We start from the raw sequence: 12,980 nt of genomic DNA, 5'->3' as shown, positions 1-12,980 counted from the left end.
AGTTATAGTCTGTAACATCTTTTTGACAACCTATATCTGCTCGGTCAAAGTCTTGAAATTGCTTTATGGTTCGACCAGCCTATTATAAGGTAGGTAGGTCCAAGTGTTGGCTATTATGTGTCTCTATTCCGACTAGAAAGGTCATCCTTCCTTCTTCTAAAGTTCTTTTTCCAAGTGACATTGTTTTATACTTGGCTAATGAATGGAAAACCTCCTACATGGCGCACCAAATATTTATATCAAGCTCCGATATGAAAATGTTCCTAAAAGAATAAAAAGTAAGAAGAGAGGGGTCAAATACAAAGGTAGAGAGTGTTCTTCACGTTTGCAGTCTGACATACAAATTAAAAATCAAAATGAAGAAGGTTGAAAGGAGAGAAAGATAAATGATTTAAAACAAGATGAAACTTGTGATGACAATACTGGATGCTTATATTTAGAAATGAGTGGTATAGGGTCAATGAGGGATAATGATGATGTGATTGAATTGAATGTGTCATATCAGGTTAATGCAAATGTTCGAAATGTCCCTATCTATCCGCCAAGCCCCTGATGAAGAAAGTGGCCATTATGTCTTTTGAATCACTATATGCCCCCAACACCAACCATACATTTTATAGTATATTTTTAAGGGTTACAATTTTTTTTTGGCCAAATTAGAGTTACATGTTTTGACTATTACAAATATGACACATGCCTGTGCTTGGAAAGTGAGATTTTAAATTTGAATTAATTAAATATAATGGAATGCCTTTTCCGTGTATGACAAACAGAAGAAAATAATCACAAATATGTAGCAAGAGATATTTATATGTGAATGTGATGATGGTTTGATTTCAAATCAAGAGCAAATCTGACAGACTGGCAGTGCTAATTACATCAATTCTCATGCAAATTAAGATTACGTTAATTAAATTCTAAAAAAAATTACATTAACTAATTTCACCAATAATCTATAAAGTCCTTAATTGAAGCCAACAAAACATTGGCACAAAGACTCTAAATCAAACAAAGTAAAAACTAAAAAGCTTCCAGCTAGCGCTAGCCTCCATACCGACAGGCTTTGGTTCAATCATCCATCATGAGAGCTGCATGCAGTAGTTCAAAACTAAATGAAATGAGTTAAAAATACAACTCAAAGTAATTCCAAGCAATGTTCCAAAAAAAAAAAAAAAAGCTAAGTTCGAATGAATCTTGTGGAAATGGATGGATTGAAGTCTCACCTGCCGCTCCTGAATTCTCACTAAAGCATCCACTTCATAATTTACCTGTGACTAAAAATACGAATCATTAAAATTTGCAAATGTTGTATACATAATACATGCATAGAGAGGGACTTATATGGCCAATTTTAACTAGCAGAGGTAAAAGATAAAGAAATTAATAAGTACCACAAACCATACCTGCTAATCTTCTGATCTTCAATATGAACCTCTTGGATGTGTGCTATCTTGGACCAACCAGCACCCACTTCGGGTCGATATTTTTCACTCAATGTAGGACATTCTTGAATCTGTAGTTGTGTAAGCGAGGTGAGGCGATCCACGCCATCCGGAAGAGAGGATAATTTTGGGCAGTCAAGAATCTCAAGTCTTTGAAGTGATGACAGATTTTATAGCCATTCCGGTAGTACCTCAAACTTGGGACAATGGTGAATTTTTATGAGTTGCAAAGCGCTAGCAGATCTATCAAGAAGCAATCGCGGTAGGTCCTCCAACTGTGGTGCACCCCGTATTTCCAATTGCTTAAGGCACAAGTGAATGTCTCTGTCTTCTCTTTCTTCCAGTTCCATGCATAAATTGATTATTGGGCATTCAATTATATCAATACACTCCAGCTTGGTTAGAAATTTCAGACTTCGTGGTAGTGAGACTAGCTTAGGGCAACATCTCATTGTCAATGTTCGAAGTGATGTCAGGTGTTGCATCCCTTCAAACAAATATTCCAGCGACTCGCATCTGTAGCAGTACAAGACCTGAAGAGAACTCCAACATCCTGGTCGAATCTCCCTTATATGCCTTCACTTATCATTTAAGTTATTGAGAAAAAATGAAAAACAATATACCTTTAAACCAACTTTTGTAAATTAAAAAAAAAAATGATATAGCACATACTATTTATAAACTTAAAAGCATAAGATAATTCTTGGATGACAATTATGAAGAATAGATGATTTTTAAGTACTTAATTTTAAAGCTATTTGAATTTTAAATGTTATACATATTAGAAAAAGATGAGTTGAGAGATGAATTTTGTTTGATTTAAATAAAATAAAATAAAATATATATGGATTAAAAGATTTAGATAAAGTTAATCTTTGTAATTTTTAAAATTTAAAAAATGATTAGATAAGATTATTTGAAAAATAATGTAAATTTAAAAATTATTTATAAGATCCTATGTGTAAAAAATATAAATTATTCTCGTAAATGTTTACTTCATAAACATATGCATATATCCTATGATATAATATATATTAGATTAGATTAAAAATTTATTCATAAAATTTTGGATTAAACTCATCTCTATGTAAATTAATTAATATTAATTGGATTAAAATTAATAATTAATAATTAATAAATTTTTAATATTGTTTTATTTTTTAACAAACTCCATATATCAATTTATAAATGTTGATTTGAAAATTAAATTATTATTTATTTGATCGTTTGAAAAAAAAAAAAAAAGAAGACTTTAACAACTTTACTTAAAGAATCATTACTTAAATCTTATCTACTCAAACTGGGACATCATTAGGGTTGTCCAAATTCAAGGAAGGAAACTTCTTTGTAACTTGCGTATCTTGACAGCATAATAAATCTGTGCCCTTGTTCCTCGCTTTTTCCAACTTTGACTAATGCAATAGCCATGGAATTGGTAGTTCTCCCCTGTTTTCTCTGTACTTCAATACAAGCCCAAAAGTTCAATGCTATGTGATCCGATCATTATCTTTTACATCAAAAGTAATTGTTAATATTATTAGGGTCAATATGCAATTTAGTTTTTTAATTATATCGCTTTTAACTATATTGTACATATAAAAAAAATCACGATTAAGTAACTAAATTTTGATTTGTTAAGTATTTTGCAATAAACATTAACTTTATAAACAGTAAGTTAATTTGCTTAAAAAATAATTAATAATATTATGATATGTGATAAAAAAGTATCACATCATCTTTAATTTTTTTTTATACTTTTTGAACTTAAAGAAAAAGAAAATAAGAAAATTTAAAAAAAAAAGAAAAAGAGAGAAAGGGATCACAGAGAAAGAGAAGGGTAGGAGGAGGGGGAAAGATGGTCCTTTTCTAAAAATTTATAATTTTATAATTTTTAATTTCTAAAAATGTTTTTATTCGTTTTCTTTAAAAAATTAGAAACTATTTTTTAAAATGACATATGAATCATTTTTTTTCTATATTTTAACTAACAATATTAATCAGTGGTGTAAAGTGTTTAACGAAAGCAAAATTGGGATACTTAATAGTAAATTTTTAAAATGTTAAATGATGAAAAGTGATATTATTCAAGATCAAATTGCATTTGAACTATTATTATTATTTTTAAATCTATATTGGTGCTTTTACTATTTGTCTTTTCCCTTTTTTTAAATTTTTAATGTTTTTGTTATATTAATTATTCTTTTGAAGCACAACATTTTGAAAATAACTAGGACCAATTATGGGTAAATTTTGTTTTGTTTTGTTATCACCATTTATCATATTTATTGGCAAAATTTATTTAATTTGAAAACTTCCAAAAAAACGAAAGATAAAAAAATAAAGGAGAATGACATATGGATTCCTTAATTGACCTTTTTTAAAAAAAAAAAAATTATCCAATTAAAAATAAATAGAAAAACAAAAAAGATTAAAAAAAGTAAAATATGAGAAAATAAAAAAATGGGAAAAATAAAAAAAGCTCATAGCTAATGTTACATTAACATCTCATATTGAGTTTAAAGTATTAATTTCTTAAATTAAAATTAAAAACAACTTTATTAATACAATAAATACATATATAAAATTAAATAAATAATAAATATATTTATATATCTTGAAATAGGTTAAGACAAAACAAATTAAATATGCTTCTGACCTAAATTTATTTTTATTTTTTTTAATTTTATCTGTTTCTTGTCAATCTTAATATAAAAAATTATCTTTCGTTAGATCAAGATTGATTGAAATTTATTGGATATAAATTATTTTATAATTTTTATTGACTGATATATTTTATTATAAAATTTATTTAATTAAAAAAATATTTAAAAAAGTGAAAAAAAAAAAGAGATGCCACGTCGACGCTTGTTGCATGTTGGCTAAAACAATAGACATCGATTTTGTTATTTCTTCATCAAGTCTAAGCTCTCTCCCACTCTACCCCTTTCTGTGTTGTACCTTCTATCAATTGGTTGTTTCTTTTACTCGAAGGTTATTGGCTGTAGTTCGTGTCATAATTGGAAGAATGCCCCTTCAGGTTGAGATTGTGATGGGACTTGAGGAAGAGTTTGGAATTACCATGGCAGAAGATAATGCCCAAAGCATCGCAACTGTTAAAGAAGAAGCAGATCTTATTGGGAAACTCTGCAACGTGAAAGGTGCCTAGAAACAAGGCCAAAGTTGGAGGTTCATATGCCATTGCCCATATTGATGTCACTTACCAGCCTGCTATATCTAAAATATTTTCCAATCTTCTTGTGAACTCTCGTCTATTTATTTGTTCATTCTAGAAAAACTCAAAATTGTTGGCTTTTTGGTTAAATTATGGATTTAACTTTTTGTGCTGTAAGTCAAGTTAAAACTATTTGATTTGATCGTGTGCTCTTTTAAATTGGTACTTGGTAGTGTTTAATTTTTTGTTTTGATAAGCCGTACATACAATTATAGGGAAATGGGCAATGTAGCTTTTAGTTTCGGGGGGCTTAGGCCCTGAAAAAGGTAACGCCCAAACAAAAGGCTCAACATCCAGTTGACACGACAGGACTGTTAAACCAAAAACTCAAATATCAGGTCAAGGTCTTGAATGACTTGGGGTGAATTTCATTGGGATGAGATAGTCTAAACTCTTACACTACACGACGGAGGTCGAAATCTCATTGGGTTGAATAAGAAATGGGTACTTCATGTTGAATGCCTGATGTTCCCTTTTCAAGCAAGAAGAGTTCTTTTGTCCCTAAGGAGTCACCCAACAGTTATGAGATGATGGTTTCATTCCAAAGGATCCAATCACAAACAGATAAAACACAAACAAATAGCTAAAACGTAAGTATTAGGGAAACAGATAAACAGGTCTGGTTCAAGACACATGATCGTCAAAGAAAGTAAAAGCTTTGAACAGACGGCGCCTTGCAGGGTTTGGCTGAATTTTCCCATACCATAAGAGCTACCCGCAGTGGTTTGATTTGAAGCCAAATAGTTCTGACCCTCCTGACCTCACGGTTTTGTCCTACAAAAGACGTTTCATAAGGCGGAGATGGTGTGAACCCTTTTATACCTCAGTGACCCTCCTATTATGTTCAATATGTGATTCATGACTCTTCCTTATGTAACATTCTCCCGCACCCAATCTCGTGATGCCCTTGTCACGGAGGCTGGCCACCCTGTCTACCTCTTTCGAGGTGCTTGGCGTGGATCGAACGGTTTAGGGCTGGCTTTGATACCACTTGTCACGGGTCGAGACTTAAGCTCCGAACCCGCACGGTTTCGAAACCCGAGCATTCACCCTTTCGGCGTCTCGAATCAGCCTGACCATCACGGTTCATATTTTTGTGAGGTATTGTTCGCTCTAGCCCCCTGGCCTCACGGTTTTATCTTGCAAAAGGCACCTCACAAGGCGAAAATGGTGTGAACCCTTTTATACCCCAGTGACCCTCCTATTATGTTCGATGTGAGATTCAAGACTCTTCCTTAGATCCGTGACACATGCACCTAAGTATCTCAGTTTGACAGTAACTACAAAGAGAAACACAAGACAATATTGTAATTACATTCATCTTATAGAAAGCCCACAAGCTATGACTATTTCTATCACCTAGCTATAGTTAATTGTAACCTTTTAAAACGGATGATTATACTTTTATTTGCCTTTATCCATAAAAAAAAAAAGATAATTAGCAAAAAATCTCAATCAGACAGATCCTATAAGAGTAATAGTATATGAAAAAGTGTAGCCAAAATTGAAGGATTCTCATGAAATGTTTCTGATAACAAACAAGCTAAATAGATTGGATGAAATCGTCTCACCTGCTTGCACTTTTATTTTTTACCAAAGCATCCGGACTAATTTACCTATGATCATTTCAAAATCAATGCAAGTGTCAGATATTTCAGGAAGATGGATGAATTGACTAGCATATATCATTTAGAGCAATTTTCTTATAATTCTGTATTCTGGAAAATTTAATATGAAAAAAGAAATCTCATAAAGGAAGAAAAAAGAATGAGAGATTGGTAAACACCTTGAGCGGCGCTTGACGATCTACTAATCTTCAATATGAACCTCTTGAACGTGTGCAATCTTGGACCAATCAGCACCAACCCCAGGTTGTCAATTTTGGCGTAACGCAGGACATATTTGAATCTTTACTTGTCTAAGTGCAGTGAGGCGATTCAGTCCTTCGGGAACAGAGAATAATGCTGGACAACTTTCAAGCTCCATCCTGTTAAGTGATGTGAGCTTTTGCATCCATTCTGGTGGTACCTTGAAGTTGGGACATCTCCTTATTAGCATGGATTTAAAAAGGCTAGCTGATCCTTGAAGAAGCAATCGTGGCAAATCCTCCAACGCTTCTGCTTCCAATATTGTTAAAGTTTTGAAGGTCTTGGTCTTCTTCTCCTTGTTCCATTGACAAATTGATTTTTTGGCAGCCATTGATATTGATTTCCTCTAATTTGGTTAGAAATTTCAGACATCTTGGCAGTGAAATCAATCTAGAGCAGCTTTGGATATCCAATCTTCCAAGTGATGTGAGGTGTTGCATCCCATCAAATATAGATTCTATCATATCACAGTCGAACAAGAGCAACAACTGAAGCGAACTCTAACATCCTGGTTGAATATCCCTTAAAAACACAAAATCTGTGGCTATCTCTAGAAATCTGAGACTTAATCAAGCTTTGCAAACATTCAGGTACTTCAATCAGTGGAACGCCAGCTAACCGTAAAGTCAACAAGCTCTGAAGTTTATGGATAGAAGTAGGAAGTTTCCTCATTCTTCGATAGCTGGATAAGTCAAGATATCTTAAATGCTTCCAGGTGCCAACGGAATTGGGCAATACATCCAAAGATGAAGAGGAGAGATCAAGTAGCCGAAGGAACTCAAAATTCAAGATAGAAGCATTTACAAAATGTTCCTCAATTATCCTATTTCTTCCTGAAGAAGGTAGGATCACTAATGTCCGCACAACTTTTAAATTCTTCGAAAATGATTGTGGAGCTCCCAATGGATTATCATCCGAAAATAACAGATGTCGAGTATTTTTAGCAACATTTACTGTATGAGGATAAATTGTTAAGCAGTCATCTTGAGACTCATTTGACAAGAGATCATGCATTAGGCCATGGATTTTAAATGTGTAAAATGGATGTTTATCCTCGACATCTTGGACAGAACCCCTCAACCATAATTCTTTGAAATATCGTAACCCAACATCTTCTCACTCTTTATTTTGCTTAGGGCCTTCAATAAGTCCAATGGCCGTCCAGAATTGGACGATGTAATCAGTATCATAAATAGTGTCCTTTGGAAACAATGACAAATAAGTTAGACACCTTTGCAAATGAGATGGCAAATGACTATAACTCAATTTCAGCATAGGTAGGATGTCATTTTCATTTTGATTAAGTTTCCATATGTCATTATCTTTTATAAATTCCCATTCATGAAGCTCAGTTTTCATGTAGAGTAAGCTCCCTAAAGTTCTCACCGCCAATGGAACCCCTTTGAATTTTTTCACAATTTCGTCACCAATTCTCATAAGGTTTCGGTAAACTTTCTCATCCCCTTCCTGAAATGCCCGTTTTACAAAGACAGACAATCTTTATGGCTAAGACCATTCAAGTTGTACGGAGCAATAGTACCCACTGTCGAAGTAACTTTTGAACTTCGTGTAGTCACAATAATTTTACTTTGTTGAAAGTTACCCATTGTTATTAGTAAATCTCTCAGTTCCATCCATTTTACATGATCTTTGTTCCATACATCATCTAAAACAAGCAAAAAAGTTTTACCATTTAAAAGCATTCGCAAATGAGTTTGCAATGCATTAACTGGTAAGCCATTACATCTTTCCTCCGTAATGGAGTAAATAATATCACAAAGCAACCTAGCAAGATCAAACTCATCTGACACGTACACCCATATTTTCAAGGGAAAGACCTTAGTGATCGTTTCATCGTTGTACACAAGTTGAGCAAGTGTGGTTTTCCTTAAACCTCCGATTCCAACTATAGGGATGACGGGTATTTTTTAAAAAATGGTTGGCTTGACTAAAACATCTATGATGTTTTCTTTGGCTTGATTTCGACCCATCACATTAGAGGGTATAACGAAGGAGTGGGCATCTCTAAGACTAACATGTCGGTTCTGAACTTTCTCTTCAAGTCCAAGATTAAATTTTTTGAAATCACTAGCAATCGTATCTAGCTTTTCATTGATTCTTTTGATTTTATGACTTATCCTTAAAGGGAATGCAAATGGAATAGAGAGGGCAGGGAATTGTACCAATTTGGTGGTGGTGCTTCGACGATTGATCAACTCTTTTTGCAGCGCTTCACACCTGAATTTATCAAGCACATCTTTAGCATCATATAAGACGTCTCTAAGCTTTCCCAAACTAAGGCGAAACGTCTTATTTGTTGGACCTAAAGCAACAAATACAACAACGCAGAAGTAATATATTATAATGTATCACAATAGATTTATAATAATAAACAATAATCAACATTCAACAACATAAGAAAAATAAAGCACATTAAAATTTATGTGAAAAACCCTTCAGTATAAAGGAAAAAATTCACGAACCATTAGAAAAATCTTTACTATTAAATAATGAATATACAAAGTTCTCTTCTAGTTAAAATTAGAGCTAGTCAATAACTAGAAAGATAATTGAAGAAATCTCATCAAATCGGTGACTCAACAAATATTCTTTGAATTTGTTCCTAAAAAGCTTCAAACCTGATTTTCACTATTTAGAATGTGAAACTCTGAATCGCAAACATGTTGACAAAGTTTTAACTCAATCAAACCATAGATTGATTATGTTTAACTAACTCTCCTTTCTCTCTTTTCTCTTTATTTTTTTGGCTTTTCTTTTTTGTATTTGACACTTAACCCTCTGTTTCTTACCAAAAAATACAACTTTTTTTTTCTTTTATTACCTAGAGCTCTCTTAGGGTAGCCTAAAACTTTGAATGGTTAAGACCAATATCATGGGGTTGGATCCCACATATTCCTAACAATATCTTTATTTAACCCCAATATAAGGAGATTCCTTACCATGGCAATTTCATTTGGAACTTACCTTACCCAAGAAACCTATTCTGGCCAAGTTACTGCAGAGCTCAAGCTTTTTTCTAGGAAGTATCTTAGTCAACATATCTACCACATTCTCATAAATATGACTTTTCTCAATAGCATCTGCTGTTCTTCAATTATCAAAAGTAACCAATGACATCTAACAATCAATGTACTTCGATCTAGCATGGTACATAGCATTCTTACTTAAATTTGAAGCACCTGACTATCACAAAATATCACATACTCTTTTTTATTTAACCCCAATCCAAGAAAAAAAGTTTCATCCAAAGCATTTCTTTACTTGCTTCGGTTATTGTAATATACTTAGCCTTTGTAGTTGATAAGGTAACACACTTTTACAACTTAGAATATCAAGACATAGCTTTTTCTGTAAAAGTGAACAAATACCCTAAAGTAAATTTTCTACCATCAAGATCATCTGTTAAGTTAACATTAGTAAACCCTTCTAGAATTGATTGTGAAATTTCGTAACTCAAACATATTTTTGAGGTACCCTTTAAATATCTAAAAATTCATTTCACTACTTCTCAGTGAACCTTCCCTAAATTAGAAAGAAATCTACTCATTACACCAACTGCATAAGCAATGTTAGGTCATGTGCAAACTATAAGATACATCAAGAAATCGACTACAGAAGAATAAGAAATACTAGACATAGCTAGTTACTCTTCTTTAGTCATCAGATAAGATTTTTTACTCAAATTAAAATTTTTGACAAGTGGACTACTAACTGATTTAGCATGTTATATGTTGAATATACTAAACAATCGTTTGACATATTTTTTTGTGACAACTATAACTTTTTAGCTCTTCTATCTTGGATAATATTCATACCAAGAATTTGCCTTATTGGACTTAAATCTTTCATGTTAAAAGACTTAGATAATTGTTCTTCCAACTTATGAACCATACTAACATTTTGTCCCATAATCAACATATCATCAACATATAATAAGATAATAATGAAGTTACCATCAAAAATTTTTTTGACATACTCATAAAAATTCGTTATTTTTTTTTATAGCTTTGGCTCACCATAAAAGAATCATATTTTTTATACCACTATCATGGAGCTTAGTTCAAGCTATACAATTTTTTTTTTCAATTTACAAACTAAGTACTTTTTCCCTTTCACTTCAAAATTCTGAGGCTAATCCATATAAATATTCTCTTGCAAGTCACTATGCAAGAATGCAGTCTTGACATCAAGTTGTTTAAGCTCAAGATTCAAACTAGCTACTAATCCTAGTACTACTTGAATAGAACTCATCTTTTACAACTGGAGAAAAGATCTCATTAAAATCAATGTCAAATTTTTGATAAAAACCTTTTACCACCAATCGAGTTTTGTATCTCATTAGCTTATCACCTTCTTTTTTCAACTTAAACATCCATTTATTATTCAATGACTTCTTTCCTTTCTATAGTTTAACAAGATCATATGTATCATTTTTTTACAATGACTCTATCTTTTCTTTCATTGCTTTTAACCAGTACTATTTATCCGAAGTAATTTACGTATCTTGAAAGCTTTTGGGCTTTCTTTCATTGATAATTAAAATAAAATTTGAACTTGGATACCTAGTGAATGGTTTATGCTATCTAGTAGATCTTCTAAGTTGAGACTCTGCACTACTTGATGTTGAAGGTAGCTATTTCTACTTAACACTTTTTGATGGATAGGACTGTTCATCATGCTCAACACTCTCAGGTAAAGAAGATTACTCCTTTTATTCAAAATTCATTGCATCTAACTCATCACTAACTGTGTCTAACTTATTCATATCCTCAAGTTTTTTTTATTGCTTATTTTCACTATCTATGACTCTTTTTGGTGAAACCTTTGTCGATGTTGAAACATCACATTCAACAGTAACTTGAGTAATCTTTTTTATTTTTTTCAAAGTCTACTATGATTTTTTTATGAGAGATCACATCTTTGCTTTTGGCCATCTTTATCTTCATTAGATCCATACTTTGTAGCTAAATTCTTTATCACCATATCTTACAAATACACACTGTGATTTTATTGTCAAACTTTGACCTCTATTTTTTTAGCACATGTATAAATGTTTTACACCTAAAAACTTTCAAGTAAGAGTATGAAGCATTTTTTCCTATCCACACTTTTTTTCTAAAATATCAAAACCCAAAGGAACTTATGGTGATCTATTAAGTAAATAATAAGTTGTATTGGTTGCTTCACCCCAAAACGGTTTTGATAATTTTGTTATTCTTAACATATATCTGACTTTTTCTATAATGGTGTGGTTTATCCTTTTAGCTATACCATTATGCTATGGTGTTTCAGGTTTTGTCATTTCATATTTGATCCCATACTTTGAACAATACTTTTCAAAGTTTTTGGATGTGTATTTTTCACCATTATCAGTTTAAATATACTTCAAGGGCATCTTTATCATCCTTTCACCATAGTATGAAATTTCTAAAAATACTACAATACCTAATTTTTGTTTTTTAACATATACATTTAAGTCTTACATGAAGTATCATAAATAAAAGTAACAAAATACCTACTATCATCCAATGAGTCAATCTCAATGGGACTATATATATCAGAATGAATCAATTCTAATATATTTTCTTTTCTTTGAGAACTCTTATGAAAGAAAAATTCTACAATACTTGTCAAACAAATAATGATCATATAAATCGAGAGACGTACTTTTGGTTAAGATAATAAAAGAATGCCTTGTTAACAGTTATAACCCCTTCTTGCTCATGTGTGCTAGCCTCTTATGCCACAAGTTTGTTGAAGCATCATTTTTAATGGCATTTATTTGGTTGCCTTTCAATTGCATCTATATCTTGTATATTATGTAGCATAATTTTTTTTTGCAACTACCATAGATCTTTTAAGAAGCTTCCACTGTCCATTCTTTTGTTAACTCTAATAACGTTCCTTATCAATGACATTAATAGCAAGCAAGTTTATTTTTATATCTAAAATGTGTCTGACATCCCTTAAAGTTAATATGTAGCTTGTACTAGTTTATATAATAATATCACTAATTATAATAATCTGTGATACACTCTTATTTTTCATCTTGGTGTAACCAAAGTTTTATACTTTGTAAGTTATAAATAATTTTTTCTTAGGAACACAATGATGTGTCATTCTTGTGTTAACTATTCACTTAATGTTAGGATTACCAACATGATTATAATTATTATGTGTACAAATTAAAGTAATTGAATGATTATTTGAATTCACTAATGCAATATTGTCATCATCTGAACTATTGTCTTTCTCATCTTTTCACTATTGCTTTAAGATTTTGTAGTATTACTTTATATGACCTATTTTATTATAATGAAAGCACTTCACTTTATTTCTGGACTTGAATTTATGTTTAGATTTACTATGACCTTTTAAGTTCTGACTTTTGTTAATATTTCTACCCTTGTTCTTTGT

At 31.7% G+C, this 12,980-nt stretch overlaps 1 pseudogene; it reads right to left on the bottom strand.

Annotated features, from left to right (window-relative positions):
* Positions 1 to 246: 246 nt before the first annotated feature.
* LOC111277509 (putative disease resistance protein RGA1) lies at positions 247 to 8,810 on the bottom strand (annotated as a pseudogene).
* Positions 8,811 to 12,980: the final 4,170 nt, after the last annotated feature.

Source organism: Durio zibethinus, chromosome 7 (genome assembly GCF_047325235.1).
Source record: "Durio zibethinus cultivar Kanyao isolate XHJ-2024 chromosome 7, ASM4732523v1, whole genome shotgun sequence".
NCBI classification, from domain to species: domain Eukaryota; kingdom Viridiplantae; phylum Streptophyta; class Magnoliopsida; order Malvales; family Malvaceae; genus Durio; species Durio zibethinus.
Note: the sequence above shows the minus strand (reverse complement) of the source record. Positions and strands in the feature narration are given on the sequence as shown.